We start from the raw sequence: 14,855 nt of genomic DNA, 5'->3' as shown, positions 1-14,855 counted from the left end.
AATAAGTTTTTATATTTTTAAAATAAAAATGATGCATATTTAATAATAATATTGTTATAATATAAATATTTCATCATAAATTTAAGACATATTTATATGTTTTAAAATATATATTTATATAAATTTAAATATAATTTATGTATTTAAATATAATATTTATACTTATATATAATTTTTTTTTATAAATTTTAATTATAACAATTTTTTTGGTCATAAGTCTATGGCCGGAAGCTATGTCGCGAAAAATTGACCAGCCATCTTTTAATTTTAATTTTTTAAAAATCAATAACAAGAAAAATAAAAATAAAAAGAGGAAAAAAGATTTAAAGTGATGCACACTTCCTCTCGTCCTCGACTCAGACACTCTACCGCCTCATTCTCGCCGGTGATTTTCTCTGCTCCGCCGCCCGACTCTTCCCGCGATCACTTCAACCACAGCCGCCGGTTCGTTTCTCATTCTCTCTGTCTCTGTCACTGTCTATTCAATTTCTTCAATTTTCCCGCACCGCATAATCTATTCTCGATTCCCGTATGCATTTCCGTAGCGAATCGGAAAAGCATTTTTCGTTGTTCTTTTCGCAATTCATACATCAATGATTCGAATCCCACATTCAGGGTTATTCAATTCTTTAGCCTTTATCATTTCTTGCTATAAAACAATGGAGCTTTAACAGTGAATCGAAACTCGCGATTTGTTTTTGCTTTTGTTTCGTTTTTTCTTTCAATCTTTATAATCTCGTGTTTTCCTAGTTATATGAAACTGTTTGTAATCCATTTTTACTCGTACTAGATTGCTGAACTTGCTCTCGTGTTTTCAATCTTTCAATGTTTATAACCGGAAGAAAAGGCCAATCGATTTTCACAGTGGATGAACAGGACATATACTGGTGGCTGTGCTAAAGAAAACTATTCTGGGTGGAAGAAGTTGGCCATTTTCTCTTGTGTTATTACTATTATTATTAGTCACTGTTGTTTTATTAAAGAAGGATTTTCTTTTTATTAGCAAAGGAAGACACAAAATACATTGGGGAACGTAACATATTCTACTAAAATTTAAATTTAAGACTACATATCAACCATAGAAGATAGAACATGGAAGATCTAGTGAACAATCTAGACCATTTATACATCATTTGCCAAATTTATCCCAAAATCAGCCAGCACCAAAGAGAAGCCACAAACTCACCATACGTAACCCCATTACAAACTAAACACCCAAGGTATGCCTTTGAAGATATTGGCATTTCTTTATAAATGCATGTATATTATAATGATCAGTGGTTGGGTTGTAGAGCGTGCTAAATGTCAGCATTCAACAACATCAAGAAGAAAAAAATTACTGGCCTTAGAATGCAAAATGCTATAAAAGAAATGAGCAGCAATTCCATACTACATCTGCTTAAATGTGCACAAGAAGAAAGAACTTGTGAATCATGCATATTTTCAACATGTCATTTGTATTATTCCTACTAACTACTAGGTATCACTATCAGTTTGAGTCTATAGTTATTTGGATAACTGCAAATAAACGATTGGCATTTCCATGGTCTTAAGCGTGTCTAGCCCTAGGGATGATTGCAGAGTGTATGGCCTGATGTTACTGAAGTAATTTTCATGTCTTTGATAACATTCATATTGAACAATAATTTTTGTGGGTGCAGATTGGTGAAAGGTATAAAGGTACTTTGATGTACTGTTACAAAAAAGTAACTGCAAATGTTTTTATTCGATAGCATATTTGTTGGTTGATACTATAGATTATAGGCAAAGGGAGCAAAAAAAGCATTTGGAATGATTTGCTATGGCCCAGCAGTCATCTAGGCTCCAGCGTTTGCTTACTCTCCTCGACAGTATCCTCCATATCTTCCTTATCTTTACATTTATTTGACCTATTATTTAAGTTTTTCTGCATTTTCTTTAACAAAACTTTTAAAGCTGGGTCAACCCAAGCAACAAGGTTGACTGCTGCTCGTCAGATAGGGGAAATTGCAAAATCACACCCTCAAGACTTGACCAGTCTTCTTAAGAAGGTATCAAATTTGCTAAAGTTCTATTCACACTGTTTTGTTGTAATATGCTTAGTTTATATCATATTTATGCACTGTCTTCATTGTATGTCAATTATGCTAAGTACTGTGGTGTAAACCACAAAATTGGTTATGAACTCATGCTTTCATCTGTTTATCTCTCTGATTTTTTTTTTGTTGGTGTATGATTTTATGGTTAAATGTTGAGATAATACCACTTCTTGGCCTGCCCCTAATAGTTAAAGCTTTTGGAATAATTTCTTAACATGTTTATATAGCCTCTTTAATACAGTAAACAATCTTCAAGAGCTTAATGCTTGCTTGCTGCTCCTTTTTTTTTTTCTTCTTATAATAATATTATCTAAAATAAAATTTCAGCACAAGCAGATGACTGAGTACTCTTATAATAAGGGCATGTTAGAGTTGATCTGCATCTATGAACTTGATCTTAATTTAATTTAATTTCAACAAGATGTTTTGAAAGTTTATACAAGATAAATATTAAATACTAATGGTTGTTTCTTTTATCTTTCATCTCTTATTTTATATGTTGATAATGTGTCAAATATTTGTCCAATTGATTTTAACACCCTGTTTTCTTGTGATGCTTAGGTTTCTCAATATCTGCCCAGTAAAAATTGGGATACTAAGAGTAGCAGCTGCTCATGCAATTGGGTCAATTGCTGAGAATGTTAAGCACATAAGTTTGACCAAACTTTTTGCTTCTGTTGTTTAAAAAATTTCTGAGAATGGGATATCTTTTAGCATTGAGGATCTGTGTGCATGGCCTTCTATGATGCACCGATACGATACGTGTATCGGATACGACACGTATCCGATACGGCGATACGATTATTTAAAAATATATAGGATACGATACTTGTAAGATACGTGTCATCATATATATCAATGTTCATACAATATAATAAACATGTACTTGTAATTTTGATCAAAATTCATAAATATTTAATATATAATAGCTATTTTGCAAATCCAAATTAAAAACATACTTATTGTACATTACTAAAAGTAAATAAATTATAAATCATTTCATCATAAATTACTTTTTATTATTTGCAAATAGAATTAATATTACCAATTTCATTCCTTTCTTAAAATTATCTATATAGAAGACAATTTTCATTTATAGTTCAGCAAGGACCAATAGTTCTATGTTTCTATATTAAACATGTTTATATATCTTATTTAGCTGTAATGGATATTCATAATTTTTTCAAAAATTTGAACACTTTATCGATATGTATTACTCTAATAAGTATCGGTGAAGTATCTGAAAGTATCAAAATTGAATAAATTTTTTATAATATTTTTAAATGCTAGTAGGATACTTCATTGACACGTATCGGTGAAGTATCCAAGAGTATCGTGTCGGATACGTATCGGATACGGATACGTGAAGCAAATTGAAGTATCCGTGCTTCATAGATGGCCTTATTTACAATCAAAAATTACAGGAAGCTCATTTAGAAGTTTGTACAATAAATTGTTCTTTGACGTTTTTTTTTGTTGCATAAAAAATACATTTCTATTAGAGAAAAAAAAGAAGGTACACCAGGGGGCTGAATCCTACACAATTGAAAATAGAAAAAAGATAGAAAACATAAAAATAACTGGAAGTGCATCACTAGGCTTCCAAATCCTTTGCATATATAAAAACCGGAAATCTCTTGAAACAGCAGTGGGCGAATACTGAAGAGAAGCATAAGGAAAATCATATGAAACAGATTTAAGAGCAAAGGGACACCTTTTTAGAAGTTTTGGCTTTATACTTCAATTTGTTTCGCCAAAGAACTGCTTAAACTAAACAGTGAACACTGCCATAGAGTTCTACACCATTGTTTTTACCCAATCCTTTTTACTGATCCACAAAAAACTGCTCCAAAGTAAAATGCATCTAGAGAGTATTATGAACTGATAAAATATATTTTAATATTGTTTGAAAATAGTTTTCCCCTTATTTTGTTACATTGAATATATTTTTTGAAAGATATTTACTTTGTCCCTTGACAGCTTTGATATGAACAAGGTACTTGAATTTGGAGCATTATTAGCATCGGGAGGACAGGTAAAATAATTTCATGTTACGAACTATGTCTTATATTTTATTTTTGTGGGTTAACATACTCTCTATGCACAGGCACACACATGGATATTTTACCACTTGATGCTGATATGTTGAGATTGTAAATTTGTAATATAGTATTCACTATCAAAATGCCATATTAATTGCTTTCCTAAACATGCACAACTTTATAATGCTAAATCTGTTTCTTACATCTTATAATTAATATAGATAGATCTTAGAATTTGGATGTAGAGCTTAACTCTACCCTACAAAACAAGTCTATAAGGTGAGGATTTTCCAAGATTTATAAGCTCTATTTAAGTTATATCTCTAGTCAATGTTGGAGTAAACTACCCTTGAGGCTGCAATTAAGGCAACCCCAAAGAGGCTGCAACTAAGGCAGGCTAGGGGTGACTGCAAATGCTTTCTAACACCAGACTTGGTTGTGTTCTAGACTCTCCATTAAATAATTGAGCTCCAAATGACAGCATATGTTGTACAATACCAAAGAGTTACATCTCCCCTATTTCTGTCAATTTTTTTACTGATTAATTTGATTTGGTTATATTAGAATTATCTGTTCCAGGATACTATATGGATCAGGAAATTTTAAGAAATAACTTTTAATTGCCAATCAAGTTCCCATAAAGCCTATGATTGGATTTCTTCTATTTTTTTTATTATTATTTTTTTAATTTCCTTGAGGTTTCCTCGTTTGATTGCATGTGCAGCTATGTCATAGACATTTTATAAAATATCTTGTTTGATTTCAGGAATATGATATTGGAAATGATAATATAAACTAAATTGTATATTTAGTATAAAAGAATATGAAAGTATAACACTCTTATCTCTCAAAAGAGAGTAAAATAGTTTATATATTTTAACATAAAAGGGGAGAGTGGTGTAATACTTTTATCTCTCATGTGAAAATAATGTAATTTACTCTATATTTTAACATTTTTCTTATTAATGTATATTTTAAAGATGTAATAAGAAAAAATAACTGCTCATTTTGTTAATAATAATGATCTTTTTTAATTGAAGAGTATTTTATAGTCTATGTTATGTGACTTAATGATCACCAGTTCTAGAGCTATTATATATGCCTTGGTGGCATTTTCAGGTGTAGATCACTGGATCCTGTCCAGTAGGAGAGAGATACACACAAAGTAAGGGTTAGTGTTAAATTTTTTATCAACTATTTTATGTTAGTGTATCTCTCTTGTTAGGGGTTCAAAGGGTGAAATCATTTTTTTTAGAAAATCAAAGTTTTATTTAGTTAATATTCAAGCATAAAAATGCAGAACAATTTCAAGGATACACGTTTTCTTGGAACTAGTAAACACTGAATACTAGAAAGTTTTATCACTAATGTAACGGGACTATGGATTTGGTCTAACATGTCATGCTTTTCCTTTATTTTTATAATTTTTTAAAAAATATTTTTATATTATTTTTTCTTTCAATTAATACTTTTTTTTTATCTTAATCAATTATAACATATATCCTCATATTACTTTTTTCCTCATAATTAATATTGTTCTCTCTTAATCAATTATAGGGTATGTCTTTTAAATTAATATATTTTATCAAATTAAATAAATTTATTTAAATAAAAATATTTTAATATAAAAATAATTAATACATAAAATAATATGAATTGAGTCTTATATAACAAACAAACAATGTTAGGTATTATAAATAGGAAGAAGAAGAATGGATGATGAAAAAAATTAAATTAAAACACTGATCGGTCTATAATGGAAGAAAATGGAATTACAGTAATTATATTGTCTAAAAGTCTTAATATTGGTTTTGAGTTCATTAAGGAAGAGTAATAGGATTTTTGTTGTTTTCTTTGTATTATCATGTATTTTTAAGTATAAAATATTTTTTTTATCATGTTTATTTTATTTTAGCCGGTAGTTAACCCAATCTATTGTGGAAACCAATTATTTAGAATATTTGATAGATTGGATTATATAGTCTGAGCACTAAAACACATTGAAACTCTCTTGTAAACACAAGAGAACCAAAGATATTCAAAACAAAAAGAGGGAAGAAATTGCCACAATCCATTCCCTCCACAGAGAGAGAAAGAAAGAGAGTGAGTTACAACACCGTCTTCACCTTCGACTTTCTTGATTCTTCGAAACCACACTTCGATCCAAAATCCTAACCTAAGATAACGTGCCTCGATGGAGCTTCTTTCTCGTTGATCCCTTTCCAATCCCATAGTTTTTGGTAGGCGTAATCTTTTCGTTTTTCTCTTTTACTTTCTTTTTCACAATTTTGGAACTTCTTTATTATCTTTACTCTCTAGTTTGGACGCAGGCCTTTTCATGAACCATTTTTTTTCTTAATTTCATTTTTCTTGTTTGTTACTTGTATCAATTTTGGTTGTGCTATTTTTCTTTGTGTTTATGCAAAACGCGATTTCGAATTTTTTGATCGGTTGGAGTTTTAAAAACAAGAAGATTGAGGCGCTGTATTAACAGTTTAGTGTGTTGTTGAAGCAATAGAGAATTGTGGTTTATTGGCTGTCCAATTGATCTCTGAAATCACGCATCTCTCTCTTGATCTCGGCATGGAGTCGATCTTGGCATGGAGTCGAAAAACCCTGGGAGGTTTACGTTGGGGAAGCAGTCGTCGTTGGCACCGAAACGCTGCAACGAGGAAGCGGAGCTTCAGAATGAGGGAGACGCCGTTGACCAGAGCGTGAGGTTGATGTATTCGGCGTTTGAAGGCGATGTGGATGGTATTCGTGAGGTGTCGGAGTCTGGGGTTAGTGTCAATTTCAGGGATATTGATTATCGCACTGCTCTTCATGTTGTCGTGTGTGAGGGATTCACTAAGGTCGTTGAGTTTTTGCTCCAGAAAGATGCCGAAGTTGATGCCAAGGATTGATGGGGAAGCAGGGTAATAACTACACTTTTTTTTTTTTAATTTTTGATTTGGTTTAGTACCGCAAGTGATTGTGAATTTGTGATTTGATGTTTGGCTTTTGGCATGTTTTGGTTGTGTTGTTAATTCCGGTTTCGTGTGTGACAAAATGGCAGGGCTTCTTGAGTTTTGAGGCAAGGTTTTTCAATTTCTTTTCAGTTCTACAACTTTAGCCTTCAGAGCACCTTTTTTAACTTCTCTTGCTGAAGAATAAGTTCCAAGTTTTTTATTAGTTTCATTATTTTAAAAAAATTATTTTATTGTTTGAGCTTGAGAATTCTATCATACATTCTTTTGTCTAAGAAAGTTGTTTTGTCACAGATGATTAGGCGCTTTATAAAATTTATAATATTATTTTTTCCATGGTTAAAGTATTAGCTAAATAGTTCTTCAGCAGACAACTTGAGAGGGTGATGCAAAAATGAAAGCTTGTTTGCAATTTTTTGGAAGAGTGGAAAATTTATGTTTATGCCTTTTAAGGAACATAGTTGTGAGAGAGAAATAGGGAGCCCACAAGAATGAAAGATCAACCACAATGAAAGTAGGGCTAATATATCCAGGCCTGGTCCAAAACTAAGCCTGAAGGTTAGATGTAGAACATTATTTCATAGGGGATAGTCACCCAAGTAATCAAGTGATCTAACCGTCATTATTTAGGCCTTAAAAGGAATTTTTTTTAAGTAGTTAACTAGTTAGGTAGCTATAAATTGAAGCAGAAAAAAATGTAAAGGAAATCAGTTAACTGGTTGCAAGAAAGGGTCACAAGAAAAACAATTAATATGTGCCTCTATAAAAACAAATGACGGTAAAAGTAAACCCATTTTCTGTTTTGAAGTTGTTTGCTAAGCCATATAGTGTGTCTTAACTCTGTTTAGAAATGTTTTCCTCAAGTTTGTTTTCAATTTTCACTCATTTTCTGTTTTGAAGTTGTTTGCTATGCCATATAGTGTCTTAACTCTGTTTAGAAATGTTTTCCTCAAGTCTGTTTTCAATTTTCCTTTCTTTCCATTCTATAGATTTTCTGTTGGAGAGCTTGAAGTTCTATCTTGAGTTGAGACAAATTTCTATTGTATAAAATTAGGTTTGTATTGTACAAAATTCTTAAAACTACCAGGCTTGGCTGATTGTTCGAATACCTTGTGTTGATATGCTTCTTCAAGAGTTAGGGCTTGATAAAAAGAGTTTGTTCTTTGGTAAATGGTAAAACAAATTGAGTGCTTGAATGCAGTTTATCTCTTGGTAAAATGTAATAGCAAGTCTTTGCAAAATTGATTTTATTCAAAATTAAATTTAAAGGAATGTGATTTATTTTTTGACCTTTTATTTAAAAGGAAGTTAGTAGGAAAATTTAGTATAATATTTTTATCGAAAACAAAAGCTACCTAAAGTTCCTTCAACTCAATCAATTTATCAACCTGAAATCAAATATATGAGTTTTGTTTAAAATCTTGTTTTGTATTTCAATGGAGAATTGCACATGCATGTACTTACTGGGATTTCTCTGCCTATTCTCTCTGAATTAAGATGTCCCACTCAAGCTAAGAATATGTCTAGAACATTCCTTTAAAGACTTGGACAATCCTCTTCCCTCAAGCTAGTATTGGATCACTTGAAAATGTTCACTCCTACAAATAACGTATACAAGATGTGTAGTTCTAGGTGTAAGATGTGTTTGTTAAAATGCCCTACATTGGCTAGGAATATGGCTAGACTACTCCTTATCGCAATTTGTCAATCATCTTCCCTTGAGTTGGCTTTTTGGGAGTGAGTTAAGCTAAATTTGTTTCTAATGCCAGTCATTACCAGATTTCCTTCTTAATTTCTTTTTTATCAATATTATTTCTTAGATATTAATAGCCATCTACTAGTTTTTTCTTGCTTTTTAAAGGATAGGAATTTGGTCCCCCAAAAATTTGAACCAAACAATAATTGAGAGAGCTGTGAAGGGAGATGAGATGGAACGCATGAAGGGTGAGGCTAATCCAGCCCTGAGTTAATTTAAATCTTGCAGTCTATTTATGCTTAAAACTTCTATTATAATTATATTGTTTCAGCATTTGTGAAACTTGTGATGTGAAAAGAATGATCATAAAAATATATAGTATGAAGTTGAAATAGCGTGTGGCTGCGAATAGAAATCCAAAAATGATTGCAAGAAATGTATATTTGTTGAAGCATGTATTTGACAAGCTAAGTCAATGATGATGAATGTATGGTTGAAGGTATAAGGTTTAAGGTTATGGTTGAAATATTTTTTGACTTTTGAGTGGTATCCTGTTTCACAGTGGTCAATCATTGTTACATATATACATATATACACACACACATATATATATATATAAACATATATTATATTATGCTTGGAAGAGGAGTGGGCTTACTAGGCTGCAAGTGTATGAAAGCCAAAGGAGGAATAAGGGGTAGAATATGTTGAGAGAAATTTGTGAATAAAAACCAGGCTAGCTGGTATACTTGGAGTGAAAAAAAGAATAGAATTCTTGTATAACACCAATATGCAAGGAAGAGGAAAGATAAAGTGATGGAGCGAGAGGAGGATTCTTGTATAACACCAATATGCAAGGAAGAGGAAAGATAAAGTGATGGAGCGAGAGGAGGATTCTTGTATAACACCAATATGCAAGGAAGAGGAAAGATAAAGTGATGGAGCGAGAGGAGGGAGAGAGTGACAATTGAGGTTTAAGGAGATGTTTGGATGAGGGTTCTGCATACCTGCTGTATCTATGTGCATGTTTTTTGTTCTACATTTTTCTTTTTAGGATTTTACCTCTATTGTAAGGAGCTAGACTCCAAATTTTCTTAGTCAATCTAATTCTTGTTTATGTCTTTTGGTTGCATACCCCAACATCCTTTTGTGGTTCAGGATAAGTATTTTGAGTCTAGAAAACATAGCACCAAAAGCATTATTAAGAGGGTGAGGTGATAAAATATTTTTATGCAAAAAATGGTTTTCTTTAAGAATTGGTTACATGAGATGAGTATTAATTTAAAGTTATTCATAAAGTTGCAATTGTATAGGAAAGACAAATGGCTTTTAGAAAGAGTCCTTAGAATAATAAGAAACCTTTATCATATTTTAGTACTGTTTTGATTGAGAATTGGTTAATACATCTAAAGTTTATTTGAATTTAGATAGGAATCTACTTTAAGCATAATATAAAGTAACTTTAAACTAAAATCCATAATAGCTTGGAATTGTTATTTAAGGAAGTTTTAAAACACTAAAATAAATTGACAAGTTTTTCTTTCTTTCTCTTTATCTTTATTTGAGGATGTTTGGATACAAGCTTAGAAGAGTTTTTGTAAGCTTCTCTACTGAAAAGTTTTCAGTAGTGAAACCCTCAGAACTACTTTTAATTTGTTTCTAAAGTATTTGAGCAAGCTAAATAAATTTCACTATTAGCCATGGATCTTTTTTTTAAAAAAAAAATTAAATTGTTTTTAACCTTTTTATAGATTAGAATTGATTTTATATCATTGCTGAATCCTGATTTCTCACAGGAGATTTCTTCCCTAAGACAATTTCCTTTCTTATTTGTGTTGACATGTTTCCCTCATTGTATTTTAAGCAGAAAAAGAGGTTTGATGGTTCACCTAAGTCCTCAAAAATTACTGCATTTTATGGCTTGAAGACACCTCCTTATGAACTTGTAAGTTATTCACTCCATTTCCTGAATCATATTTTTGTTTGAAGATAATTATACTGTTTTGGCCTATATGCTTGAATTAGTTGAGGCATCTAATTGAGCAGTAAGCTTATCAGAGGAATAATTGCATAGGTAGTTTAAATGACTATTTCCACTTAAGCCAATATAATGATGAAGAAAGAAACCAGGAATTGAGAAAAAGAATATTATATTTGACCAAGGGATGACATTACATAGAAGGTTGTGTTTATGATGAAACAATTACATCCAACCTTTGATGAACTCTAAAATGTAAGTTACCCTTTTCCAAAAATTATTTATGTGAAAATTTATTTCTATTGGATAATTTCTTTTTATTATAGCCACTGTGTTTATTCAACAGCTTCAATTAATTTGTCTCTATCATGGATAAAATGGAAACAAGGTATTACATTTTGCTGCATGTGCAACATATATCAAAATTCAGAGATAGCAAGAGAGGAAAATGACAAATAATTATAACTTTTTAAGGAGGGCAGAGTAAGAGAAACAAGAAAATTTCCATTCATCATGTAAACTGACACTATTAGATTTTTATAAGACTTAGAGCCTATGTGATAAATTGATAATCAGGAATCCTATAACCCTTTTGTGACTCATATAAACTGGATACTCATTATTACACAAAGCAGCCACTAGTTGGCCCTTTATATCATTGTTATCATAATTGATAATTCTCACTTTGTTTTGCTGCTTCAATATTTCTTAGGATGCCTTAGAGCCATATATGAGTAAGAGGACAATTGACATGCACTGTGGTGAATATCATCGGAATTTTATATAAGGTTTGAACAAACAGCTAGAAAAGGATGATATACTATATGGTTACACCTTGGATGAGCTAGTCAAAGTGACATACAACAATGGGAATCCATTCCCCGAATGCAGCTGAGGTACTTATTAGATTGATTGCTCTCTGGCTTGGATCATTTTAAATTGATTATGAAATTTCTCCCTTATTCATTATAGGCTGTGTAGAGTGAACATTATTTTATCTTTTATTTCAATCTAAAACTTGAAAGACATAGCTATTCACTTTTGATTTTATTGAATTTGAGTTTGTTGGAATTAAAGAACAACCTATATGGGATTGGGAATATCATATGGTTGCGATACTTTAGAGTTTAGTTATATTTATTGATTTTTTTTTAAACTTTTCTAATGTTGTTTTGGTGCTGAATTTTCAAGTGAAGGTAGCATTTTGTAATTTTGATAATAGCTTAGGAGGACTTGCCACTTGGGTGAGACTATCTTATGGAGAGCTTGAAAAGATCAAACACTAAAGAGATGAGTGAAACATTAGAAAACACTTACATTTATCAGTTTGTTCATTATATTTTGTATTTCATTTTTATTTTAATTTTTTCTTGTAAAGGCCTTTCTCTTGGTAATGGTTTTGAGAGGTTTCAAGTGCCTACTCAAACTTCTATTCTTTTGGGTAATTTCATTTATTAATTAGAACTTGTGAAAGTGTGATGAGAGACTATTGAGTGTCCAACAAGAGTCACATAGGAACACATCTAGTTTTCTTATTATACTTTCTTTAATGTTTTTGTCTCATTCCCTCATTTATGAAAAAATTAGTTATATTTACATAATGATTATTTTAGTAGACAAATAATGAAAGCAGTATATGATCTATTTATGCCTGACCCTGATGTTAAAAAATTGAGACATTTTTTTATTCATTGTGAGAAAATATAGGACATGAAAACCCTATATATTCGTCTCTGTCAATCATCTCGGTAAAAATTGGTTGTATTTACATGATAATTATTTTAGTAGACAAATGATTAAAGAGGTATACAATCATTTTATACCTAACACTGATGTCGAAAAATCGAGATAGTTGTTATTAGATACATTTTGTATTTATTGTGATAAAATATAGGACATGAAATCCCTATATATTTGCCTTTGTTTCTATTCTAAGTAAAAATTAGTTGTATTTACATTATTTTAGTCGATAAATGATGAAAGTGGTATAAAATCTTTTTATGCCTGATCTTGATGTCGAAAAATTGAGATGATTGTTATTAGATACATTTTGTATTCATCGTGAGAAAATATTCTGTCCCTTATATCGGTAAATATTGATAGTGTTGATATGATGATTATTTTAGTCGACAAATGATGAAAGAGGAGGTATACGATCTTTTTATGCCTTATCCTGATGTCGAAAAATTAAGAGGGTGGTTATTAGATACATTTTGTATTGATCATGAGAACATATAGGGCATGAAAGCTCTATATATTTGCTTCTGTCCCTCATATCGGTTAAAATTGATTGTGTTGGTATGATGATTATTTTAGTCGACAAATGATGGAAGAGGAGGTATACGATCTTTTTATGCCTTATCCTGGAGTCGAAAAATTGAGACGATGGTTATTAAATACATTTTGTATTGATCATGAGAACATATAGGGTATGAAAGCCCTATATATTTGCTTCTGTCCCTCATCTCGGTTAAAATTGATTGTATTGGTATCATGATTATTTTAGTCGACAAATGATGGAAGAGGAGATATATGATCTTTTTATGCCTTACCCTGATGTCGATAAATTGAGACTGTTGTTGTTAGATGCATTTTGTATCGATCATGAGAACATATAGGGCATGAAAGCCCTATATTTTTGCATCTGTCCCTCATCTCGGTTAAAATTGATTGTGTTGGTATCATGATTATTTTAGTCGACAAATGATGGAAGAGGAGGTATACGATCTTTTTATGTCTTACCCTGATGTCGATAAATTGAGACTATTGTTATTAGATGTATTTTATATTGATCACGAGAACATATAGGACATGAAAGTCCTATATATTTGCTTCTGTCTCTCTTCTCGGTTAAAATTGATTGTGTTGGTATGACGATTATTTTAGTCGACAAATGATGGAAGAGGAGGTATTATGCCTTACCATGATGTCAAAAAATTGAGAAGGTGGTTATTATATACATTTTGTATTGATCATGAGAACATATAGGGCATGAAAGCCCTATATATTTGCTTTTGTCCCTTATCTCGGTTAAAATTAATTGTGTTGGTATGATAAATATTTTAGTCGATAAATGATGGAAGAGGAGGTATACGATCTTTATATGTCTTACCCTGATGTCGATAAATTGAGACTGCTGTTATTAGATGTATTTTGTATTGATCATGAGAACATATAGGGCATGAAAGCCCTATATATTTGCTTCTGTCTCTCATCTCGGTTAAAATTGATTGTGATGATATCATGATTATTTTAGTTGACAAATGATGGAAGAGGAGGTATACGATCTTTTTATGCTTTACCCAGATGTCGATAAATTGAGATTGTTATTTTTAGATGCATTTTGTATTGATCATGAGAACATATAGGGCATGAAAGATGTATATATTTGCTTCTGTCCTTCATCTCAGTTAAAATTAATTGTGTTGATATGATGATTATTTTAGTCGACAAATGATGGAAGAGGAGGTATACGATCATTTTATGCCTTACCCTGATGTCGAAGAATTGAGACGGTAGTTATTAGATACATTTTTTATTGATCATGAAAACATATAGGACATCAAAGCTCTATATATTTGCTTCTGTCCTTTATCTCGGTTAAAATTGATTGTGTTGGGATGATGATTATTTTAGTCGACAAATGATGGAAGAGGAGGTCTACGATCTTTTTATGCTTTACCCTGATGTCGAAAAATTGAGACGGTGGTTATTAAATACATTTTGTGTTGATCATGAGAACATATAGGGCATAAAAGACCTATATATTTACTTCTATCCCTCATCTCAATTAAAATTGATTGTGCTAGTATCATGATTATTTTAGTCGACAAATGATGGAAAAGGAGGTATACGATCTTTTTATGCCTTACCCTGATGTCGATAAATTGAGACTGTTGTTATTTGATACATTTTGTATTTGTCATGAGAACATATAGGGCATGAAAGCCCTATATATTTGCTTCTGTCCCTCATCTCGGTTAAAATTGATTGTGTTGTTATGATGATTATTTTAGTCGACAAATGATGGAAGAGGAGGTATACGATCTTTTTATGTCTTACCCTGATGTCGATAAATTGAGACTTTTGTTATTA

General features: G+C 31.3%; 1 long non-coding RNA gene across 1 annotated transcript; it reads left to right on the top strand.

Moving 5' to 3' along the window:
* The first annotated feature begins 369 nt into the window (after positions 1-369).
* LOC145950161 (uncharacterized) lies at positions 370-2,684 on the top strand. Its single transcript, XR_014428266.1, has 4 exons — positions 370-444; positions 1,662-1,850; positions 1,936-2,030; positions 2,640-2,684. It is a non-coding gene; the product is annotated as an uncharacterized LOC145950161 (long non-coding RNA).
* Positions 2,685-14,855: the final 12,171 nt, after the last annotated feature.

The sequence above is a fragment of the Cajanus cajan genome, chromosome 7 (assembly GCF_000230855.2).
Source record: "Cajanus cajan strain Asha chromosome 7, NIPB_CcT2T_4, whole genome shotgun sequence".
NCBI classification, from domain to species: Eukaryota; Viridiplantae; Streptophyta; class Magnoliopsida; order Fabales; family Fabaceae; genus Cajanus; species Cajanus cajan.
This window is presented reverse-complemented; position numbering and strand designations above follow the sequence as displayed.